The sequence below is a fragment of the Eretmochelys imbricata genome, chromosome 1, assembly GCF_965152235.1.
Source record: "Eretmochelys imbricata isolate rEreImb1 chromosome 1, rEreImb1.hap1, whole genome shotgun sequence".
Classification (NCBI taxonomy): domain Eukaryota; kingdom Metazoa; phylum Chordata; order Testudines; family Cheloniidae; genus Eretmochelys; species Eretmochelys imbricata.
The window spans coordinates 308721995-308746602 of NC_135572.1; the positions used below are offsets into that span (position 1 = coordinate 308721995).

General features: G+C 38.8%; 1 protein-coding gene across 4 annotated transcripts in view; it reads right to left on the minus strand.

Annotated features, from left to right (window-relative positions):
* IMMP2L (inner mitochondrial membrane peptidase subunit 2) overlaps window positions 1-24608 on the minus strand; it is an 837008-nt gene that overhangs the window by 407333 nt on the left and 405067 nt on the right. The window lies entirely within an intron of this gene.

Below are 24608 nucleotides of genomic sequence, written 5' to 3' on the forward strand. Positions count from 1 at the left end.
ACTCCATTTTTTTAGAACTTCCATGTGACTTTTCAGTCTGGAATACAGTGCAAGTAGCCAAGAACATTTTCTGTATTTTTTTTATTTAAGTAAGAGTAGTAGAACTGAGCAATACCTCTTCCTGTGCTGTATTACACACACTAGCAGCGTGTTTTTGCAGTGACCAGATAAATTAGAATTGACACATGGTGTAATGAAATGGACAAATTCTGTAGAGTAGACGCAGTGAGTATGTGAAACATTTTTTATGAGGAAAAATACATTTTTGATTAAAATCAAAAGAGTTTTTGGCTTGTTTGTTTCTTAAAAAAAGAAAATCCATCTGGGAGCTCCTCTCTGACAATAAACAAATTCATTTTCATGTCTTATAAAATCTCTCTCTATAAATCTCTTTATATATTTTCCAGTTGAAATGCAGGCTTGACCGCATAGGAAATTTGTGCTGTTTTTTTAGGCTGTATAACAGCAATAAACAACACAATAAATACCTGTATAAAGCAGTTATCCATATGGTTAAGAAGTAATAACTATATATTTTACCTGTTGGTCATTAAAACACACACACACACACACACACACCTCTCTTCACCCAAAGGAGAAACATACAGGGACCTACTGCTGTCAGCGAATTAGATTTATTTTTTTACTTGGTGCCTGAAGATTGGATTTAATTATTAGACTCAAATAATGTAAATCCAATACTTTGGCTGCAATAAAAAGGCCAATTTAATTATTAACAGTGTCTAAAGTTTACGTTTCTTGGTACACAGAAAACTCGCACAATTTTTAACAGAACTTAGCAATCTTGTTGACATTTAGGATCTCTATATGGGTCTGCACAATTCTGTTCTGATACAACAGCAACCACCACCAATTAAAGGTTTATTAAACTCTCCAACTTTGAAGATGTGACATGCAAATAACTGAATGATGTACACTGAAATAAAATCAATGCTTGATCCCACTCACAATGGCCTTCATGGCAAAATTCCCCTTGTATTCATTAGGAGTAAGGCTGGGCCTTGAAACAGCAAATGGACACTGTTGCTGACTCTAAATTTAAATCCTAATTCTGTTATATGGATGGAGTAAATCTGACTGTTCCTGGATTCAGTGGAAAAAGTAGTCCAAAACTGAGATATGACATGCTAAAGGAGTGTTGACCTCCAGGTGGTAGAGACAGATGAAGAACCTAGCAGTAAAATTGATACCATATTCCAGTTAGTGGTTGTGTATACAAATACAGAGAACTAAGCCAGAAGGAAAAATGGAGTTTCCATTTAGGGAATGAAAACAGTACATTTAGGGAATTAAAAATTATTAAAATAACATGTAAGTCTCTTGCATATGAAACAAAAAATAGGACAAAAGGCATTTTGGTTTTTACTATGCTTTAATATTTTTAAAGTATTGTAATCAAATAGATTTTATCTTTCTGAATTCACCTGAAAGAAACATTTCTCTGGAATTATTGGCAGCATTTGTGTAGGTCAGAACCCTAACTTTGAAATTCTCTAGTGCTTTCTTGTTCATTTTTGTGTGTGTCCACTAGCAAACAGACATTTAACATTTCCACTTATTCATGGCCTGCTGCATAATGCCATTGGTCTGTAAGCATTCCTAATACAGAAAATCATCTCATTTGATGTATTACAAATGAATAACTTACTTTCAAGTTAAAGTTGACACTTTCTGATTAAATCCTAGTTGTTTCTGAGCATGTGCAAGTTATTTTCAGAAAGATGTTTAAAACTAGAAAGGAGAACACGCCAGTACTAATTTTAAAATATCCCAAATTTTGATCTTTATAAATTCAATACGTTTTGCTGAACACAAATTTTACAAACCTGATGAATCACTATCACACACAGGCTGGCATCAGAATTTATCAGCTAGACATGCTCATATATCATAAGAGATTTCAGAACCTTGGACAGAGCTTTTAGAGCCAAGCTATTTATCAAAAACACAGGAGCTGAAATATGACCTATTACAATGCAAGTACTGTATAGGTCAGCAAGAACTTGCTCATGTATCTTGTATGTTAATCTTTGGAATCTAGCTACATTCAGAACATGTTACTGATACAGCTCAGAGGTGAGAATCTCATTTGTTTCAAGCAACAGTAACTCAGCACAATGGTGTGAACTAGCACACTAAATGAACACATAATGATAAGCACTGAAACGAAAAAAATATTTTTGTTTCAGCTGAATAAATACATCTGTTCATACCAAATCATCATGCTCTTTATTTAAAAATCTAGTCTTGACTTTCTATTAGTGAAGCAAATATGTTTGTTTGGCTAGTTAGGAGGGCATTCATTCTCTCCTATAACCCTGATACCTGACATATGTAATACCTAAATGTTGGTCAAAATCACACCAATTTTGAAAATATACTTAAACATTTAAATTAGAGATTGATAACTCTATTTCTAGCTGTTCAGATGGAAAATCTCTTGTGAGAAGGAGAAATTCCTTACAATAAAGTGGCTCTGCCACTCACCTCCCGTGTGACCCTGAGCAAGTCACTTCACCACTCCACATCTCATTTTTCCCAGTTCTAATGAACTTTAACTTCCACTGAAAAGCACTTTGATGTATACCAACAAAAAATGCTATGTGTTATTTTTAAATAGGGCAAGGCACTCCTATCCTTAAATGAGCATATATCCATTCACTTCAATGGGAGTATTACCTGCATAAAGACTATGAGATTTATCCATTAGATCAGTGATTCTAAAAGTGGGATCTATGGACCACAAGAGACCTGCGGAATTCTTTGTGGTGGTCCGTAGAATTAAATGTTTTGAGAACCAAGCAATAGGTTGGTTGGGAGCAGGGGGGTTGGGAGCAGGGATGTCCCAGGAAAGATCTCTCTCTTGTGATTTGATCTAAGGAGTGGAAAGTTTAAAGAACCCTGGATTTTGATGGTAACTTTTAGGGTTTACTAGTAGGAAACAAATGATACTGGTTGATTTAGACACTAAGGAAAATAACACTATCCCATTATACAGGTATCATAAATTTCAATATCATTATAGTTTTGTAGGATTCCATCAGAGTGCAAATTTGCTTTAGTCTGAGATTTTCCTGAAACTACAGGAAAGTGAGTAAGCAGAGTCACATTTTCTTTGATGAAATTCTGTTGACCATAAACATTAAATGGGAAAATCGTTTGGAGATGGGATCATTTAAAAACTTGTATCTGATCTTAATGTTTATATTTACTCACAGGAAGTTTGTTTCAGGGTTTTATTACAAAGGCTACATTTTTTCTCAGATCATATTTCTTTGAGTAGCTCTATGTTAAGATGGTGGCAGAGATCTATGTATTAACTACTCAACAGCAATTAAACAAAAAAAGGCCAGGGCTCAGAATGAGAATGTTACAACCCCATAACTAAGTATGTGCAAAAACCACATTGTCACTTTATTTAAACAATTACAGAATAAACTCAAACATTGCCATAAATTAGGCTCCCCACTTGTCAATTCTAGATTCTACACAGTACGGGCACACAGTTGTGCCTATAAGGACAAGATGAAGCATGATGAGCACAACAGGGATCTAAGGAAATCCACACCTGCATTAAAGAGAGTACGGCTGCACAGCCATCAAGTTACTTCTACTCAGAAACAGAAGTAAGACCAAACATGTGGGGCATGTAGATACGTGCCTCATTTTGATGTGAAGGGTTGCACTTAAACCCGTATCTCCTCAGATGCACCTATTCTCAGACCCCTTTCAACCTGTGCTTTTGAATCATAGAATATCATAGAATATCAGGGTTGGAAGGGACCTCAGGAGGTCATCTAGTCCAACCCCCTGCTCAAAGCAGGACCAATCCCCAACTAAATCATCCCAGCTAGGGCTTTGTCAAGCCTGACCTTAAAAATATCTAAGGAAGGAGATTCCACCACCTCCCTAGGTAATGCATTCCAGTGTTTCACCACCCTCCTAGTGAAAAAGTTTTTCCTAATATCCAACCTAAACCTCCCCCACTGCAACTTGAGACCATTACTCCTCGTTCTGTCATCTGCTACCACTGAGAACAGTCTAGAGCCATCCTCTTTGGAACCCCCTTTCAGGTAGTTGAAAGCAGCTATCAAATCCCCCTCATTCTTCTCTTCCACAGACTAAACATCCCCAGTTCCCTCAGCCTCTCCTCATAAGTCATGTGTTCCAGTCCCCTAATCATTTTTGTTTCCCTCCACTGGACTCTTTCCAATTTTTCCACATCCTTCTTGTAGTGTGGGGCCCAAAACTGGACACAGTACTCCAGATGAGGCCTCACCAATGTTGAATAGAGGGGAACGATCACGTCCCTCCATCTGCTGGCAATGCCCCTACGTATACATCCCAAAATGCCATTGGCCTTCTTGGCAACAAAGGCTCACTGTTGACTCATATCCAGCTTCTCGTCCACTGTAACCCCTAGGTCCTTTTCTGCAGAACTGCTGCCAAGCCATTCGGTCCCTAGTTTGTAGCGGTGCATGGGATTCTTCCTCCTAAGTCCAGGACTCTGCATTTGTCCTTGTTGAACCTCATCAGATGTCTTTTGGCCCAATCCTCTAATTTGTCTAGGGCCCTGGGTATCCTATCCCTACCTTCCAGCATATCTACCTCTCCTCCCAGTTTAGTGTCATCTGCAAACTTGCTGAGGGTGCAATCCACACCATCCTCCAGATCATTTATGAAGATATTGAACAAAACCGGCCCAAGGACCGACCCTTGGGGCACTCCACTTGATACCGGCTGCCAACTAGACATGGAGCCATTGATCACTACCCGTTGAGCCCGACAATCTAGCCAGCTTTCTATCCACCTTATTGTCCACTCATCCAGCCCATACTTCTTTAACTTTCTGGCAAGAATACTGTGGGAGACTGTGTCAAAAGCTTTGCTAAAGTCAAGGAACAACACGTCCATCGCTTTCCCCTCATCCACAGAGCCAGTTATCTCGTCATAGAAGGCAATTAGATTAGTCAGGCATGACTTGCTCTTGGTGAATCCATGCTGACTGTTCCTGATCACTCTCCTCTCCTCTAAGTGCTTCAGAATTGATTCCTTGATGACCTGATCCATGATTTTCCAGGGACTGAGGTGAGGCTGACTGGCCTGTAGTTCCCAGGATCCTCCTTCTTCCCTTTTTTAAAGATTGGCACTACATTAGCCTTTTTCCAGTCATCTGGGACTTCCCCGGATCACCATGACTTTTCAAAGATAATGGCCAATGGCTCTGCAATCACATCCGCCAACTCCTTTAGCACTCTCGGATGCAGCGCATCCGGCCCCATGGACTTGTGCTCCTCCAGCTTTTCTAAATAGTCCTGAACCACTTCTTTCTCCACAGAGGGCTGGTCACCTCCTCCCCATGCTGTGCTGCCCCGTGCAGTAGTCTGGGAGCTGACCTTGTTGGTGAAGACAGAGGCAAAAAAAGCATTGAGTACATTAACTTTTTCCACATCCTCTGTCACTAGGTTGCCTCCCTCATTCAGTAAGGGGCCCACACTTTCCTTGACTTTTTTCTTGTTGCCAACATACCTGAAGAAACCCTTTTTGTTACTCTTAACATCTCTTGCAAGCTGCAACTCCAGGTTGGGCGTAAGGGTGAGGCCATGCAAGGCTTTTAAGATTTATTTCAGCTCACTAAGATTTTAAACAAGTTTCTGACTACAAGTAGCTTCCACTCATGTTTGTAATAGAGCAAAACAAACCTTACCCTCCCTCCTGTCCACCAACTGCACAACAATGTGATGGATTAAGACCCACAGGTGAAAACCTGGTCCCAGAGAAGTCAAAATTGCCATTGATTTTAATAGATCAGGATTTCATTCCAGCAGATACACTCCCCATTTTTTAAAGAAGATTCCAGTTCAGTGCATAGGTATGTAGTACATAGGAGGTGCCCAGTGAGCCGGTAACCACATTACAAACAATAGTACATTCTCCACTCACAATTTTGACAATATGGTATTAAGGTATATATCTGTGATTTAAGTGTAAATTCATTAGCTTTCATGAATTTCTGAATTAAAAAAGAAAAATTAGAAAGAAAATTAAAAATTAAATTTACACTTCTCAAACAAGGTATGGACTCTCACCCAAAGAGTGACCACAACTTTACTCTATTCCAGTAGATACAACACAAGTGAGCTGAGCTGCAAAAGCTAACACAATACAATGCACAAGTTAACACCACTAAAGCAAAAAGGCATAATATTTGGAGGTCTCATTCATTCTTCCATCAATTTCCAAACCACGAGTGTGTGCGTGCATGCTTGCTCACACTCACACACACACACATATAAATTAGCCAAGAAATGACAGCATTAATGCTTTTTACACCACACTTGCACTGAACTCCTTTAACAACTAAATTAACAAAAAATCTTGAAAAGACATTCATTAAGGAGATTCCTATGGTACCATTATAAATCATATAGTCATTGGCCTCCATTCATTGCCTTGTTTCCTCAAACTTTCACTTACATATGGTTGCATTGGGCATATTTTTACAAGATTAACTTTAAAAACTCCTATATAACATTTTCCTCTTTAGGCTACTACTACGTTGCTCTAAGTCCAATGGTGCAGTTAAAGTTGTGGCTGGTTGAGTGAGAGTCAGCTTGTTTAAGTAGTGAAAGCTTTATTTTTAATTTCCTAATTTCTATCAGTATTAATAGGATTAATTATTTGTATTACCAGAGTGCCTAGAAATCCTAGTCATGAACCAGGACTCCATTGTGCTAGGAGCTGTACAAACACACAACTAATGGTTGTTTTTAACGCAATGCTCATGAGATAGTATATGCTTAAAATCACCTGAAACCTCAACTCAAAAGCAAAAGTTTTTGTCTGGGTGTTTTCTAATTTTTCAAAAATATTTCTAACCTAGGGCTGAGGGGAACAGGAAATGTTATGCAGAGGTGGGAGCAGGCTATTTAACAAATGCCTCTTTCATAAGATCTACAGACACAAAGTTCTATTCTTCCATGATATGCAGGAGTGAAGCCTCTCTCCTGCAGACTTTCCATGGTTCACACTTTGTAGCAGCCTTATATGGCCTACTGAAAGGGGAGAGCAAGAGGATTATGGGAAACAGCCAATCAGAGTTGTTGCTCATGCCCCTCCTGTGACTCTCCTCTTTCTTCACATGCAGTCCCCTAATAGGATGTGCAGAGAATACAGCTCCATGTGAGTAAGTGTACGAGTCACAGACTATCCTGAAGGGGCTCATTGTGCTGCCCCGCATGGAAATTGATGGAGGTCCCTCCCCAGACACACATTCCTGAAAGCCTAGGATTTCCAGTGCTCAACCAAACCCTCTTGTCTCCCTGAAAGTCTTAAGGAAGATTCTAAGCTCCCAAAATAAAATGACATCACTGGCCTGCTGATGAACATAAGTAGAATAGGCGGTCTCCCAATGATCCTGTTTAGGCTTGTCAGGGATCTGACAATGCTATTTAAGTTTGTCAGGGTCTGCCATGCCTAATAAGGGTCTGAATCATTAAAGGTGGTTGTTGTTTCTAAGCTTAATGAGGCTTGGTTCAATAATCACACTCAGGCTCACAGCAGGGCAGTGGGGTGCTGCTGAACTTTCCAAGATCATAGGCATTCACCAAAGGACCTGCAAAAGGGGAGCATTACCCCACTCTACCACCACCTTATGCCACCACCATATGCTCTTCTTTTCCACTATCTCCATATGCTCCGATTCCCATTGCTCTCCCTCCTCCACCACTTTCCCCACCCAACTGGAATTACCTATAGTCACCTTCACCAATGTCCTTCCCCTCCAAGCTCCATGATTTGCCATCACACTAACCCACTTCCTACAGTCTACCTAAGTTCCATAGGAAGTGAGCACACTAGGAGGCCTTAGGTTCTTGGGGCTAGTGGGGGGACTCAAAAAGGGCATGAGGAATCTCAAATCAGAGAAAGGAGGCAGTGTAAAAGGCAATCACACTAGTACTTAATTTTCAGCTTTTCAAGGATAGAGAATAGAATTGTTTTACACACAACTTTGCTTCTAAAAAAAATTTAGAGTTTGGAATGCAATACCATAAAATCAGTCTTAACTGACTTTTCACTTAAGTGAAATGGTCCCTGTCAAATGGATGAAGGCAATAAAATTAATTTTAAATGTCTTCTACTTTCTGTTCTGAAACTAAAATCTGCCAAAAAGTATTAGAAAAAACTTTCTATTAAATTAGTCTTTTTGAGTGTCTTAATTTTTAGAGAGATTAACTGATTAACTTCAATTTACATTTTAAGGATTTTTGCTATATGGCTAAAGGCTACATTTCCCCCCTCCTTTTATTAAATGAAAGCTTAGCTGTTCAGCGCTAATTTGTGCTATTTTGAACTCATCCAAAATTACAATCCAGTCTGATGTTACTATTTAAAATCTTACTAGTAGATCCTTATCTGTATTGTGTAGCCCTTAAAGTTTAGTCCATTCTAATCTTTGGTCATATCTATTAGATCTTGATGAACTGAATCCAGTACATTAGATTTATCTACTTCCATCTATCTACGTTTTTGTCTGTCTCTGCCCACTTCCTCCCGCCTTCTTCTGTAAGGTGGCAAATAAAATTTGAGAATGTTTTGGACTCTGGTTTCAGAGTAGCAGCCATGTAGCCCACCTTGATTATCATTAAAAAGGTCCCCCCCGCTCTCCTAGTAAAAGCTCTCTGCTAGTAATAGCTCACCTTACCTGATCACTCTCCTTACAGTGTGTATGGTAACACCCATTGTTTCATGTTCTCTGTGTATATAAATCTCCCCACTGTATTTTCCACTGAATGCATCCGATGAAGTGAGCTGTAGCTCACGAAAGCTTATGCTCAAATAAATTTGTTAGTCTCTAAGGTGCCACAAGTCCTCTTTTCTTTTTTTGGACTCTGGTGTACACCTCTATTTAAGGTGTCTTATTTCAGGGGCCCCTGGCTTAATTTAGCTTCAGATATAATCCAATTTTCAGGCTACTATTTCTTTGTTTGTGGATTTTAGGTGACCGGGGGGGGGGGGGGGAGGAGGGGAGGGGGCTCAATCAGTTTTATTGTGGAAATTCAGTGACAATCTTAACTCTACAATGGTGGTTGTTACATCATGATGAATGCCTTACTTCATATTTACCCAAGGATTTTGTGTAATATGCTCTAAATGGTTCCAGTTCATGACTTTTCTGAGTTTCATGAAATTATATTCCTGAGTTTCTCAGTGCACAGTGAGTGACTTGGACAGTACTTGGGAATGCACAGCTTCCAAATTGCCACAGTAAAAGAAAAGGCAGAATAAATCACATGGATCAGCAAACTACTGACTAAATTTTTTTTCTGAAATTGTGTGTTTAGGATAGGTCTACATTATGTGACCAGAAACTGCATAGTTGACACAAATTCAGAACTTTCCCGAGAATTATCTATATTTTAATACCACATTATGATTTCAACCCTTCGAAGTTTTCTTGTCTTATTTTCTACCTAATCTTGCTCTAACTAGCATATTTATTCTGTACACTGTAAGCACAAACCACTACATAGTTATATTTCATTTTTTCAAGGATGGGAAATGGGATTATGTTACACAACTTTGCTTCTTTTTTTAAATAGTTATCTTTCAGGAATCCAATGCATTAAAGCCACTGTTATTGTAGTTTCAAACTATTAAATACAGAAGCTGAGCAGGATTTGAAATTTATTTTCCTTATCTTCATATTTGAATATCTGCAGTACCAGTAAAGTAAACCTCACTTTGGAATGTGGTACCAACTATAGAAGATGTTAAGGCAGTAGCTGGTTTTAAGATATCAGAAATGGCATTATCCAAGACAAGACTGAAAAGTCTTGTTGATGCAGTTTTTCAATACAACACATATAATACCCAAGTTCTTTCTGTTGGGCTGATATTACTACATCGATGAATACTGTGTTCTCTTGATATAAGGTTAAAACTTTACTTCCTAGTAGCTGCATTTCATATAAGAACTCTGGCATACATTTGGGCAAACACTGCTTAAATGCTAGTAAACAGCTCACATATATTTTAGTTTAGATAATTGTCACATGCAGCCAAAATATAACTCCAGTTATTACACAAAAGCCTTGGATTAGATAAAAATACACCCAACACACTGATTAAAAGGGCACCTAAATATATGTTTAAGTTATTCTTAACATATTTTTCCATTACTCACAAATTGTAAATGATCTTTATCAATAAAAGAATGAGTCAGTGGATGGGAAAATACACCTCTGTTTCCCAAGACATGATTTTCTGATCTCTCAGATGACTCTGACTAAGAATAAAGTTTTTAACATTTTTACATTTTAAAAAGGGGGCGGAAGTGGGGGTGGAGCCAAAGCTCTGGTCATGATCTGCAAAGACCAGTGTCCTATCCTGTCGCTTTGACGATGTCATGTCTCTTGTTGTATCCCTCCACTGCTTCCCTCTTCTCTGCCATATTCTAAGATACTTGTCTTCACTGTCAAGGTCTCACCCCACCTAACATCTCTCATTCAGTATTGAAAGGTTGACTCCCACCTGCAATCGGCCCATGATGCCAGCCTGCATTGCCCACTTGTTAAGTTTTCATAGAATCATAGATTATCAAGGTTAGAAGGGACCTCAGGAGGTCATCTTGTCCAACCCCTGCTCAAAGCAGGACCAATCCCCAATTTTTGCCCCCAAAACGAGCACCTTTGTTTTCTCCAATGCTGCCTCTTATGCATGGGAGGCTTTCCCCATAAACACCTGCAAAACTATCAGATTATCGTCCTTCAAATCCCTGCTTAAAACTTTCCTTTCCCATTATGCCAACAAAAAAAACTTGACAATGGCTAGGCTAAAGATGTGCTGAGATCACAGCCTACCATGTTGACCAGTATAGTCTCATTGCTTCCTTGTAATTCCCTGTCATTTTATATCCATCTTTGTTTTATACTTAGATTATAATCTCTTTGGGGCAAGGGTTGTCATTTTGTTCTGTGTTTGTACAGCACCTAGCACAATGAGGTCCTGACCAAAACTAGGGCTCCAAAGCACTATGGTAATACAAATAATAAATAATAATAATAAATAGCATTCCCTGCTCCTTCCGCCCAGTTGCTTCCCCTCCCTTTCCCCCACACTGCACAGCCTGCTTTCCCTTTAAGAAGCGGTTCTAAAAGTTCGGCTTTTTAATGTTGTTCAGTGCCCTGTTAAAGTATGACTGAAACTGTTCTAGTCAAAAGAAAATTGCTTTATAAAATAATACACTATATATGAATATATGCCCAATTTCAAAGCCCTAGTTCCCTTCCAGAAACTTATCCTTTACTCACCATGTGCAAATATTATTAGTATCATCAATTAAATATTTAAGTATATCCTCTAGTACGCAAAACATATTGCTCTGCTGCAAACGCTATAAAGAAAGCATCTTTGACAACCAGCCTGCATCCCGAGAGAGGATGAAACTGGGGGTAACACAAAAGATTGATAGTAGGGAAACCTATGTTTACCCATCAGTAAAATGGGTCATTATTATTCAACAATTATACTTTCCTACCACACAGGGAGGCTGTGAGCCTTAGTCTACTAATATTTGTGAGGCACTCCGCTGCAATGGCAATGGTTTCAATAAAAAAAATTAATAACAGCCACCGTCACTAAAGATTGAAATGTATTTTTTTTTGGAAGCAATACAAAGAAATCTCTCTAAAACATAGTCACTTCTATTTACTCAAGAGAAGTCTGAATGCATTGTTTGACGCTGTCATTAATAATTATTACTTATAGTGCTATAGCATTCATGGCAATTTATTGACAAACAAAATAAGGCTACTCCTGAAATGAGGAACATTAAGTCTAAATTAATCTAGTTTAATTATCAATATTTCTGTTGCTCTTATGCTTTCTGCAGAAGGATATAGGAAATGGATTTTGCCATATCAAATCCAGTGGTCTTCCTCTGGCATTGTTCAATGCCCAGAGGAAGACAAAAATCCCACAATGCATCTGACCAACTGATTCCTGCAACCAGAAGGTGCCCTGAAGCAATAAAATCGATTACTCTTATCTTAGCTTGCATGACTACAAAGTTATTTTTATTTTAAAATTACCCACTTGCAACATCTGACACTAAAACCTTGTGCATATTCCACAGACTGACTAAACGCTATGTGAAGAAGTGTTTTTATATGGTTGAAATTTTTCTGGCATTAACTTCATTGAGTGACTTCTTATTCTCTAACTCTATAAAACAGTGTGCAAAGAGTAAATAAAATGTATGTGATTAAATTCTATTCATGAATAAAAGTCTGCTAGAATTTCAAGCTATCACCAATAAATGCATAATGCAAAATATCATTAGAACAAAGACAAAGCAAATTAAAAAATGCATATATATATATGTATATATGGCAAAAAGTAATAGTGGGACTTGCCAGTGATTAAAGGAAACTGACCTTACAGTGGCTGATTGAACGTATGATAGTACACAGACTACAAGAAGCCTCATTGCTATAAAACTATATTTCATTGCTAAAACCACAACATTTTCTGAAAACAAAAATGGGCTTCTACTTGGTTAAGGCAATGTCTTTCAAAAGCCATTTTTGACAAATTAAGAGAAAAAACTGCAAACAAAAGTAATGCAATTCCTTGTAGTTGATTGCAACACTATCACAGAGGGATACAAAACTGCAATTGTTATAGAAAAAAGCTTTCCAATCTCCAATAGAAAGAAAAGGATTGATCTGAAGAAAGGAAAACCACAGAGATGGCTCCCAAATGATCACAAATCTGGACTGTGTTTTTAGAATAATGGAAAGCACTGGCTAACTTCTGCTATGAAAAAGCGTGCAGTGGCACAGCTTTTGCCCACTGCCTCCCATGTAATTATTATCAGCATTTGTCAGAGCAATCAGAACCTGAGCAAAACCGAAAAATGGTGGCAATGGAATTTCCTTTTACTCCTAGTTACAGAAAAATATATTGAACAAGCTCAAAGTCTTGCTTCATGGAAAATATAAAATGAAAAAGCCTGTTTAACTAAAGAAAACCCAGCAAAGCACTTACACATGGTCATAATGCTAAGCACATGGATAGTCCCACTTACATCTGTGGGACTCCTCACATGCTTACGTACTTTGTTGGGCAGGGATCTACATGCTGTCTCTAATCTTCAATTTCATAGCTCTTGACAATGAGAGTTCAACCACAGACTGAGACATCTACAGACCTACTATTGCAGGTGTATGTATAAAGCTACACAAGCCTTTATTCCACATCATATACTGGGGTGGGGGGCGGATTTGGTAATATAAGAGGATAAGTTTCTCCGTAAATCTTTAAAGCAATCATCCAGTAGTTTTTAGGCAGTCACAACACATAACTGTGTGTTTAATTTGCAGTAATAAAATCCTTGTGGAAATATTTTATTCTTTAGGGTAGGGTTAAAACACACCCTCTTCTACCAGTTCTTGTCATACAGTCTACCATATCGTTTTCCCTTGCTTGTGCTACAGAAAAAACTGTCTACAATAAGATACTATCACTACTATTTTCCACAGCCAATGAAAAAATACTTTATGCACATATATAGTCGCAGATTAGATTTTTTTCTCTCCAAATTTACTTTTTATGCCATATTTCTTCCCAATCTCAGACAATGCAAATGCAATCATGCTTAATAGAGCCATGAAACCAAAAATAACAGGAAAATATTCTGGGATCTAGAATTAGAGAGAGATTAAATTACAATCTCATTTTTCTGAGTGATGAAGGTGCAGTGTCAAAAGCAGTTTTATTTCCATTCTCCTTGACCCTCACTAACTTTTCAACATCTCTAAATCTAACTTGAGTTGATTGGAAATGGGTGTAGAGTGTTTTGAGAGCTGCAATAATGTAGAGTCAAACAATTTAAGAAGCTGCTTCAAATTCCCAGAAGCTGGGAATGCACGACAGGGGATAGATCACTTGATGATTACCTGTTCTGTTCATTCCCTCTGGGGCACCTGACATTGGCCGCTGTTGAAAGACAGGATACTGGGCTAGATGGACTTTTGGTCTGACCCACTATGGCCGTTCTTATGTTCTTATGAGAATCAGCAAAGTTTAGCTTGAATCGTCACGCCTCCAAGATTTTTAAAAGCATTTTGGAGATATTTCTCTTGTGTTTGTTTACATGTGGTGATATCATAAACATATATTATAATCCGGTATACAACCATTAATTCTTCCTGAATGAACAGATTCCTTTCACTAAATGTTTCTCCCCTTTAGTCTATTGTGCACATGCATAAGAGGGTGACGGTTTAATAAACAAACACAAAACAGAAGCTCTGAATTTCTTTCAACATATTGCCTTCTGTCTAGTACACACCCTGCCTCTGCCTGCTGTAATTCATACAGAAGATAGTTTAGTACAAAGGCAGCCTGTCTTTATTACACAAAAGAAATACTACATCATTCATTCTTTCAATATCTAGAAATAAAGTGTGCTTTCATGTGTCATAAAATACTTCCAATTTTGTGACTGTCTCTCTCTATGTAAGAAAAAGCAAATTTAACCATCAAAAATAACCCTGAAGATATAATTTAATTTACCTATAATAAATGAATAATGCACTTAATCTACCAAAAACTTAAACTAACTTTAAAGGTCTGATTTAAACCTTCAGAACCAAGGATATTACTTAAGACTATATTCTCCCCTTCTGCAGAGAAATCCCTGGAAGAGAATATCCTTTAAAAAAATCAAGAGTTTAAACAGATCTCAGTTCTTCACTCAGCATGTATGAAGCCACACCGAGAAAGTAAGCCTGCTAATTACACTGGGCCTGAGGACCCATGGATAAATCTGCTGACCATAAGTCCCTTATGCAATGTCCATGCATTCTCCATGATGCTGCCTGGCCTCCTCTTCCTTCCTTTCAACATGGATTCTCTAACAGCTGCACATTTTAACAATATATTTGTAAGGTCTGATCCTGCAAACACTTACATACATACTTAACTATATGTGTGCCAGTAGTCACAATGAAGTCACTGTTATTATTCCTATGCATAAAGTGAAGCATGCATGTAACTTAAGCATGTGTTTCTGGAGCATCAGGGCTGTAGTGATTTGTTTACATGAGATGTAACAGACAAACACTAACCCTTAAAATTAACTTGCCCAAATAAACAGAACTAACATCAAACTATGGTACCTTAGAATCATAGAAGATAAGCATTGGAAGAGACCTCAGGAGGTCATCTAGTCCAACCCCTTGCTCAAAGCAGGACCAACCCCAACTAAATCATCCCAGCCAGGGCTTTGTCAAGCTGGGCCTTAAAACCTCTAAGGATGGAGATTCCACCACCTCCCTAGATAACCCATTCCAGCGCTTCACCACCCTCCTAGTGAAATAGTGTTTCCCAATATCCAACCTAGAACTCCCGCACTGCAACTTGAGACCATTGCTTCTTGTTATGGCATCTATCACCACTGAGAACAGCCCAGCTCCATCCTCTTTGGAACTCCCCTTTCATTTGTCCTTGTTGAACCTCATCAGATTTCTTTTGGCCCAATCCTACAATTTGTCTAGGACACTCTGGACAATCCCTACTCTCCAGCATATCTACCTCTCCCCGCCAGCTTAGTGTCATCTGCAAACTTGCTGAGGGTGCAATCCATCCCATCATCCAGATCATTAATAAAGATGTTGAACAAAACCGGCCCCAGAACTGACCCTTTGAGTACTCCGCTTGATACTGGCTGCCAACTAGACATCAAGCCATTGACCACTACCTGTTGAGTCCAACAATCTAGCCAGCTTTCTATCCACCTTATAGCCCATTCATCTTGCTGGCAAAAATACTGTGGGAGACTATATCAAAAGCTTTGGTAAAATCAAGATACATCACATCCACCACTTTCCTCATATCCATAGAGCCTGTTATATCATCATAGAAGACAATCAGGTTGGTTGAGCATGACTTGCCCTTGGTGAATCCATGTTGACTGTTACTGATCATCTTCCTCTCCTCCAAGTGCTTCAAAATGGTTTCCTTGAGGACCTGCTCCATCATTTTTCCAGGGACTGAGGTGAGGCTTACCAGTCTGTAGATCCCGAGTTCTCCTTCTTCCCTTATTTAAAGATGGGCACTATATTTGCCTTTTTCCAATTGCCCGGAACCTCCCCCGATCACCACGAGTTTTCAAAGATAATGGCCAATGGCTCTGCAATCGCATCAGCTAATTCCCTCAGCACCCTCTGATGCATTAGATCTGGACCCACGGATGTGGGCACATCCAGCTTTTCTAAATAGTCCTTAACCTGTTCTTTCACCACTGAGGGCTGCTCACCTCCTCCCCATACTGTGTTGCCCAGGACAGCAGTGTGGGAGCTGAACTTGTCTGTGAAGACCGAGGCAAAAAAAGCATTGAGTACGTCAGCTTTTTCCACATCATCTGTCACTAGGTTGCCTCCCCGACTCATTAAGGGTCCCGCACTTTTCCTGACTTTTTTCTTCTAGCTAACATACCTGTAGAAACCCTTCTTGTTACCCTTCACATCCCTTGCTAGCTGCAACTCCAGTTGTGTTTTGGCCTTCCTGATTACACCCCTGCATGCTCAAGCAATATTTTTATACTCCTCCCTAGTCATCTGTCCCAGTTTCCACTTCCCGTACACTTTCTTTTTGTGTTTAAGCTCACCGAAGATTTTACTGTTAAGCCAAGCTGGTCTAATGTGGTCTAGGGAAACAACCCCATAGTTGGGACCCTCCTTCCAGATGACATCATGGTATCGTCTTGCACTGAGGAACCCCTCTGGAGAAGGGGACCTCAGTTATTAGGATACAAAACCTTAACAAGCTAAATAGAAATTGAAACCCCTCAAATTTTCTGGATTAGTTGTTGGATCCCTCCAAGATCCTCTTGAGTCTTGACTTGTAACTGAACAGTTCTCATTCCTTGCTAATAAGCACTTTTGCAAATCTCTTATTCTCACTTGTCCAGACCTTCTCTCTCCCAGTTCTTATTATTTCACAGTCCTCTACTTGCAGACAGTATTGCCTTGATGCAGCTGCTCAATTGCTCTACCTTCCAACATCCCTTCTGCTCCCTAGCTTATCTCCCAGTAGCATTATTGCCAGCACTGTCACATCATCCCCCATGCTGCCAGTTAGGACAGATGCTAGTCTGACTCAGTAAATAAATTATCACTCAAATTCCATATTTCCCTTCCGCTCCACTCCCTCCCCCCACCAAAAAAATAAATTTAAAAAAAGATGTTTTATTTGAATAGCAAAAGTGTAAACCTTTTAATAAGTTCTGCAATCACTTTTAGTAAGTTCTGCAATCACTGAAACACTTGGGTGAAATGTTAAAATCAGTGACTGGGAAAAAGCACCATATAAGGTATGTTTACTGCCAGTTAGGAAGATGCTAGTCTGACTCAGTAAATAAATTATCACTCAAATTCAGTATTTCCCTTCTGCTCCACTCCCCCACTCCCCACCAAAAGAACAAAGACATTTTATTTGAATAGCAAAAGTGTAAACCTCTTAATGAGTTCTGCAATCCTTAAAAGAAACACTTGGTTAAAATGTTAAAATCAGTGACTGAAAAAAGCACCATATAAGGAAGCAAAGCATAAACATACAATGTAATTCAGACAAAAATAGTGACAGTAATGTGGGAGTAAGGTAAAGCTGAAAACGCCAGGCAGTTTGGGTCAGATGGGCTTTACCAGGACTTAAAATATCTGATTTCTTTCTAACGTTACGGTTTACGGGAGTGGAAAACAACTCCATCTGCCTTACCCTAAAGTAGCTATTGTTCCTCATTCATGTTGATAATTTCATGCTGTGCTCCAAACAGCCTTTACGCTTCTGGGAAAGTCACATACCCTACCTCAGCTGTGAAAGGAAGTTTGGCATTGATGTCCAAAAGATAGACATTACTTCCCATAACAATTGTAGCTCTTTGAGATGACTGTCCACAAAGATTCACACTATCAAGAAGTGTGCCTTGTTGGCATGCAAATTCAGAAGCTCTTAGCAAGCAGTGTCCACACACTCTCTCCCTTCATGTTGAGGTATAGATGGGAATATTACCCCAACTGCCATTTAGAACCTTCCATTAATTCAAAAATCCCTCAAAGAAGACACAAAAAAAGTAACAAAAAGGCTAACAGAGAACACCGATCCATATGGACAATTATCTTGAAGAACCATAGTTACTCTGATAAATAATTGTGTTTTCCCCTTCAAGAATTGCCCAGGTGTGAGATTAACAAGAGTCTTAATCTCTGCAAAGAATGGCACTAGTACTGGCATTTAAAGAGTGGGAAGAAAGAGGAGGATCCTTGCCAGGATTGACCAAACCGGAAAGAATCCATGGAGGCATAACTGGAACAAGTTCCTCTCACCACCTAGAAAATGTTTTTGGGGTCTATACCAAAGCCTTCACAGTTTTCAGTAAAGGGGACAATAGCAAAGGAGCCAATGCCAAGGCATCATCTGTACCAATCTCCATTAATACTGAAGTGTTGGAGAAGAATTAGGTCTCAATGCAAATGTAAATGTAAAAAAATCTCTTGTCTTCCTTGGCACTGTGTGGGAGCAGAGGAATCTGTCGGCATTATGCCTCCCTCTTTTCTTTCCAGATGGAAACAATTGTGTTCTGATGTTAAAATCCCAAAGAAATGTTGAGTTGGATTCTTGAGCTCCTGCACAGAGCTTGATACAAAAGAACATCATGCTCCTACCTAATTCAATAAGGGAGAAGCCAGGCACCAAAACTCCACTTTTTCCAGTCCCAAAGTAGCCACTTGCAGAGACCAGAATTTTGGGGTGAAAGCATCTTTCAACATTAGTGGCACTGGATGCTCAATACCAGAACTGGTTGACTGGGCAACAAGAACCTTATTCATTAATAGAACATAGAGGCAATCCTCCCAAACTTTTAGATTCTAATGAAGAAGACAAAGCAGACAGAAAATCTATCCAGGATATGGCCTTCTCCTAGGCACCAAAAACAATGAATATGGTTGCCAGTGATCACACAGCACAGGTTCGTCGATTCCAAGGTCAGAAGGGACCACTGTGATCATCTAATCTGACATCCTTTAATAACACACGCCAGGCGGGGCCAAACTTACTGACCCTCCAAGTAACATACAATAATGTTCAGAAGTTTGAGAGCCAAGGTGCGCCTGCCAGGACTCGGGGCTTCAGTCCCGTGGGAGGTGCTTGTCGGGAGTCAGGACTTCAGCCCTGATCCTACTGAAGCCCCAAACTCTGGCAGGTGCACCCCGCTGTACAGAAGTCCTGAGACCGCCCCCCATCACACCCTCCAGCTTGCATGAGCTTCCCACAGTCTGGTAGATGGAGAACGGGGGAAGGGGGAAAGATGTGCAGGGCTCTGTGAGCCGCACTTTAGCAGTAAAATTGCTGCATGTGGCTCACGAGCCACAGTTTGACCACTCCTGACATAGGCCATCGAACTTCCCTAAAATAATTCCAAGAGCATATCATCTAGAAAAATCCTCAGTGATGGAGAACCCACCACGACCCTTGGTAAATTGTTCCAATGCTTAATTACTCTCATTGTTAACATTTTACACATTATTTCCAGTCTGAATTTGTCTAATTTCAATTTCCAGCCATTGGATCATGTTATACCTTTCTCTGATAGTGAAGAGATCATTATTAAATATTTGTTCTCCAAGTATGTACTTATTGACAGTTATCAAGTCACCTCTTCCCCTTCTCTTTGTTAAGCTAAATAGACTGAGCTACTTGAGTCTACCAGAATAACACGTTTTCTAATCCTTTAGCCATTCTCATGGCTCTTCTCTGAACTTTCTCAAATTTGTCAGCATCCTTCTTAAATTGCAGACACCAGAAATGGACACACTATTCCACAGTCACACCAGTGCCAAATACAGAGGTAAAATAACTTCTCTACTCCTACTCAAGATTCCCCTATGCAAGCAAGGATTGCATTAGCCCTTTTGGCCACAGTGTCACAATGGGAACTCATGGTCAACTGATTATTCACCACAATCCGCAATTGCTTCCCAGGATAGAGTCCCTCATTGTATAAGTATGGCCTACATTCTTTGTTCTTAGGTGTATACATTTATTTAAGCTCAGTTTACCAAGCAATACAGATCACTCTGTATCAATGATCTATCCTCTTCATTATTAACCACATTTTTGTGTCATCTGCAAATTTTATCAGTGATGATTTTGTTTTATTGCAGGTCATGAGTATAAATATTATAAAGCATAGAGCCAAGAACCAATCCCTGAGAGAGCCTACTAGAAACACACCCATTCAGTGATAATTCACCATTTATAATTATATTTTTATACCTAGCAGTTAGCCAAATTTTAATCCATTTAATATGTGCCATGTTAATCTATTATCTTTCTCGTTTTTAATCAAAATGTCATGATACACCAAGTCAAATGCCTTAGAGAAGTCTAAGACATCAACACTATTTTCTTTATCAACCAAATTTGTAATCTTATCAAAAAAAATATCAAATTTAATTTGACAGGATCTATTTTCCATAAACCCATGTTAATTGGCATTAATTATATTACCCTTGTTTAATTCTCATATCTCAGTTCCATATTAGCCACTCCATTATTTCGCCTGGGAGTGTAAGGTGGGAAACTGAGTAACAAGTCCACCCAATTTAGGCTTAAACAATTTTTGCCTTTATTTAAACAATTTCAAACAGAATTATTATCATTTACAGTATTTTGAACATACATTTATCACAGACAAATAACAGACAAGATGGGTAAATGGGCCCAAATTACCTCATTATGGGGCAACAAGAAGTTCTTGCACCTTTCATGATAATCGCCTCCTGGGCTGGTCCTTCAGTTTCTGGACCAGTGTTTGTCCAGTTCTAGGCCCCCATTCATTGGAAAATTACATATTTTCAAATTGGAGGAAAGCTGAGCAATGGCCAATCAGTATTTAACAAGTTACCCACATTAAATAACCTGTACATTATGTAGGTGCAAGCTTGAGTTCCCTAACTTCTACATTTTTACTACTGGATTTGCATTTTTCTGGGTTGAGTCATCCTGGTCACCCTGTTCCTGAGTGTTCTCACAAAAGGGTTTTTTTATTTATCATTTCATGTTTGTATATCTCCTACTTACATCTTCCAACGTGACACATTAATTATTTTGCCATCAGTAACATCATCTTAAACAAATCAGCTGTTTATATGAAAGAAGAACTGGCAAAAACCACACTCATGCCAGGCCATGGTTTGTCTTAAGTGTTAACTTATCTATACTCATTCACTATCCATTATTAAAACTTATTAAAAATATTATCAAATTTTAATTTTAACATTAAACAATCCTTCAGATTTATTTCAATACATGTATGTTATCCAGCTCTACCCTTTAATCTATTAGAAAAAAGAGGGTTTTGAAGAGCACACTGTGATTCTTTAATGGTCAACATTTCTTTATCTTCTGCAAATATAGATTTGTCAGGGAATTTTATTATAACAAAATCCAAAAGCTTGTACTTGTATAATGACCAAATCTTGTCTGTTTTTTTCCTTTTGGATACAAATGTTGAGGTGATTTGGTTTTGGGGCTTTGGTATTTAGTTGCATGTAATTCTACCCCAACACTGAGATTGATGTCAGACTGAGAGGCCTATAATTACACAATTTACATTTACCCTTTCTACATTTTGGCACAACATTAGCTTTCTATCAGTCTTCTGGAACTTTCCTAGTATTCAAAATCAACATTAACAGACCAGTGAGTTCCTCAGCCAACTCTTTTAAAATTCTTGGATGCAAGTTATCCAGGCCTGCTGATTTAAAAATATCTATCTATAGTATCTGACGTTTAACATCCTCCTGTGATATTAGTGGTATGGAAAGAGTGTTGTTATATGATATGACTACATAACCTTTTTTCCCCAAATAAGGAACAGCTTCTAATTTATATTCATTACTATCAAATTCCCCTTTCTTCTATTTATTATATAGTACTTTTTTATTGATGTCTTCATTTCCCCTCTAAACCAGGCCAGTTTTTAACCAATATGGTCTTCTTTCTTCATTATAGCATTGTGGCTGTTGGGGTATCTAGTAAAGTGTTCTTAAAGACGTATTATCATTCACATCATTCTATCTCCCAGCGGGCTTTGGCTCATTATTGTTTTCAGCTTTGTGAAATTGGCACTTTTAAAGCACCATGTATATATATACTACTGTTCTGGACTTCATTTAGTATGCACTGCAGGACCTGTGCTTGTCCTTTCCATCAATTCCTGCAATTAATGGAAAATCCACAAGTTTGAAAGTATTTTCATCAGTTTTATGTTTTAAATATTTATAATATAAAAGACATTTCAAAACAAAAAGTAGTTTAGAAACAAAAATGAAAACATTCTATTCAGAAAATGTCAAAATGGAACCATTCAACATCAGAATGTTGTTTTTCTCTTTTATTTTTTTCCCAAAATTGAAAATTCATAAAATTAAAAACACCCACAAAATGTTTTGCTCTCAATAAATAAATTCATCAGAAAATTCCTGATCAGATGTAATGGGTATGCATGTGACCCCAAAATAATATTGATGCCTGTAATCTGAGTTTCATGCTAGGGATGTATGATCCATGTGGGTAAACCGAGAAGGAAAACATTCGGTATGAAAGTCTATTTTTGAAACAGCAATGACATACAGTCATTGTTTGTCTGTACTCATCTCCCCCATTCTACTGTAGATTCCATATAGCAAGCATTATAGCATGGGATTATTTCATTTTGTAGATCAAGGGCCCAATTCTGTTCTTTTTGCATGCACATTTCAACAGGTATTGTGCTTATATATTTGAGTGCAGAATTTTGCCCTGTATTCTTATTACTAGGGCTGTTGATTAATCGCAGTTAACTCACGTAATTAACTCAAAAAATTAATTGTGATCAATCACACTTTTAATCACAATGTTAAACAACAGAATACCAATTGAAATTTCTTACATACTTTTGGATGTTTTTTCTACATTTTCAAATATATTGATTTCATTTACAACATAGATACAAAGTGCACACTACACATTTTATATTTTTTTTTACAAATATTTGCACTGTAAAATGATAAAAGAAAAAGTATTTTTCAATTCACCTCATATAAGTATTATTATAGTGCAATCTCTTTATCATGAAAGAGAAACTTACAAATGTAGATTTTTTTTTTTGTTACATAACTGCACTCAAAAACAAAACAATGTAAAGCTTTAGAGCCGACAAGTCCACTCAATCCTACTTCTGGTTCAGCCAATTGCTCAGACAAACAAGTTTGTTTACATTTATGAGAGATTAAAAAAGTGATAACAGGCATTTGCATGGCATTTTTGTAGCTGCCTTTGCAAGGAATTTATGTGCCAGATATGCTAAACATTCAGATGCCCCTTCATGCTTCGGCCACCAATCCAGACGACATGCTTCCATGCTGATGACACTTGTTAAAATGCATCTGAAGAAGTCGGTTTTTTACCCAAAAAATCTTACGCCCAAATAAACCTGTTAGTCTTTAAGGTGCCACCGGACTCCTCGTTGTTTTTGTTAAAAAAAATGTGTTAATTAAATTTGTGACTGAACTCCTAGGGGAGAATTGCATGTCTCCTGCTCAGTTTTACCCACATTCTGCCATACATTTCATGTTATAGCAGTCTCGATGATGACCCAGCACATGTTGTTCATTTTAAGAACACTTTGACTGCAGATTTGACAAAACACAAAGAAGGTACCAATGTGAGATTTCTAAAGATAGCTACAGCACTCGACCCAAGATTTAAGAATCTGAAGTGCCTTCCAAAATCTGAGAGGGAGGAACATGCTTTCAGAAGAGTTAAAAGAGCAACACTCCAATGTGGAAACTACAGAACCAAACAACCAAAAAAGAAAGTCAACCTTCTCCTGTTGGCATCAGACTCAGATAATGAAAATGAACATGCGTTGACCTGCACTGCTTTGGATTGTTATCAAGCAGAACCTATCAACATGGATGCATATCCTCCGGAATGGTGGTTGAAGCATGAAGGGACATATGAATCTTTAGTGCATCTGGCACGTAAATGTCTTGCGATGCCAGCTATAACAGTTCTTCTTCTCCTGAGATGCCTGTTCTTACTTTTGGGTGACATTGTAAACAAGAAGCAGGTAGCATTATCTCCTGCAAATTGTAACCAACCTTGTGCTCAGTGCAGATAGAGAGGAGGAGAATGGGCTAGAACCAGGGAGAAGGTAGGTACCTACTCTATGTGGGCAGGGCCGGGATCCCAGACTGGCAGCAGGCTGAGAGGGACCGGCAGTCAGGACGCTGCCTGGCAGGGGCCAGTGGATGAAACCCCAGACCGGCAGCAGGCTGAGTAGCAGTGGGTTGAGCCGCTCAGCCCACTGCCAGTCTGGGGTTCTGGCTGCCGACCCCTTGCCAGCTGGGGTCCGGGCCGCAGGCCTCGCTCAGCCCGCTGCTGGCCTAGGTGAATGGAACTCCAGGCTGGCGGTGGGCTGAGCGGGCTGGCGACGTAAGATCAGCATTTTAATTTAATTTTAAATGAAGCTT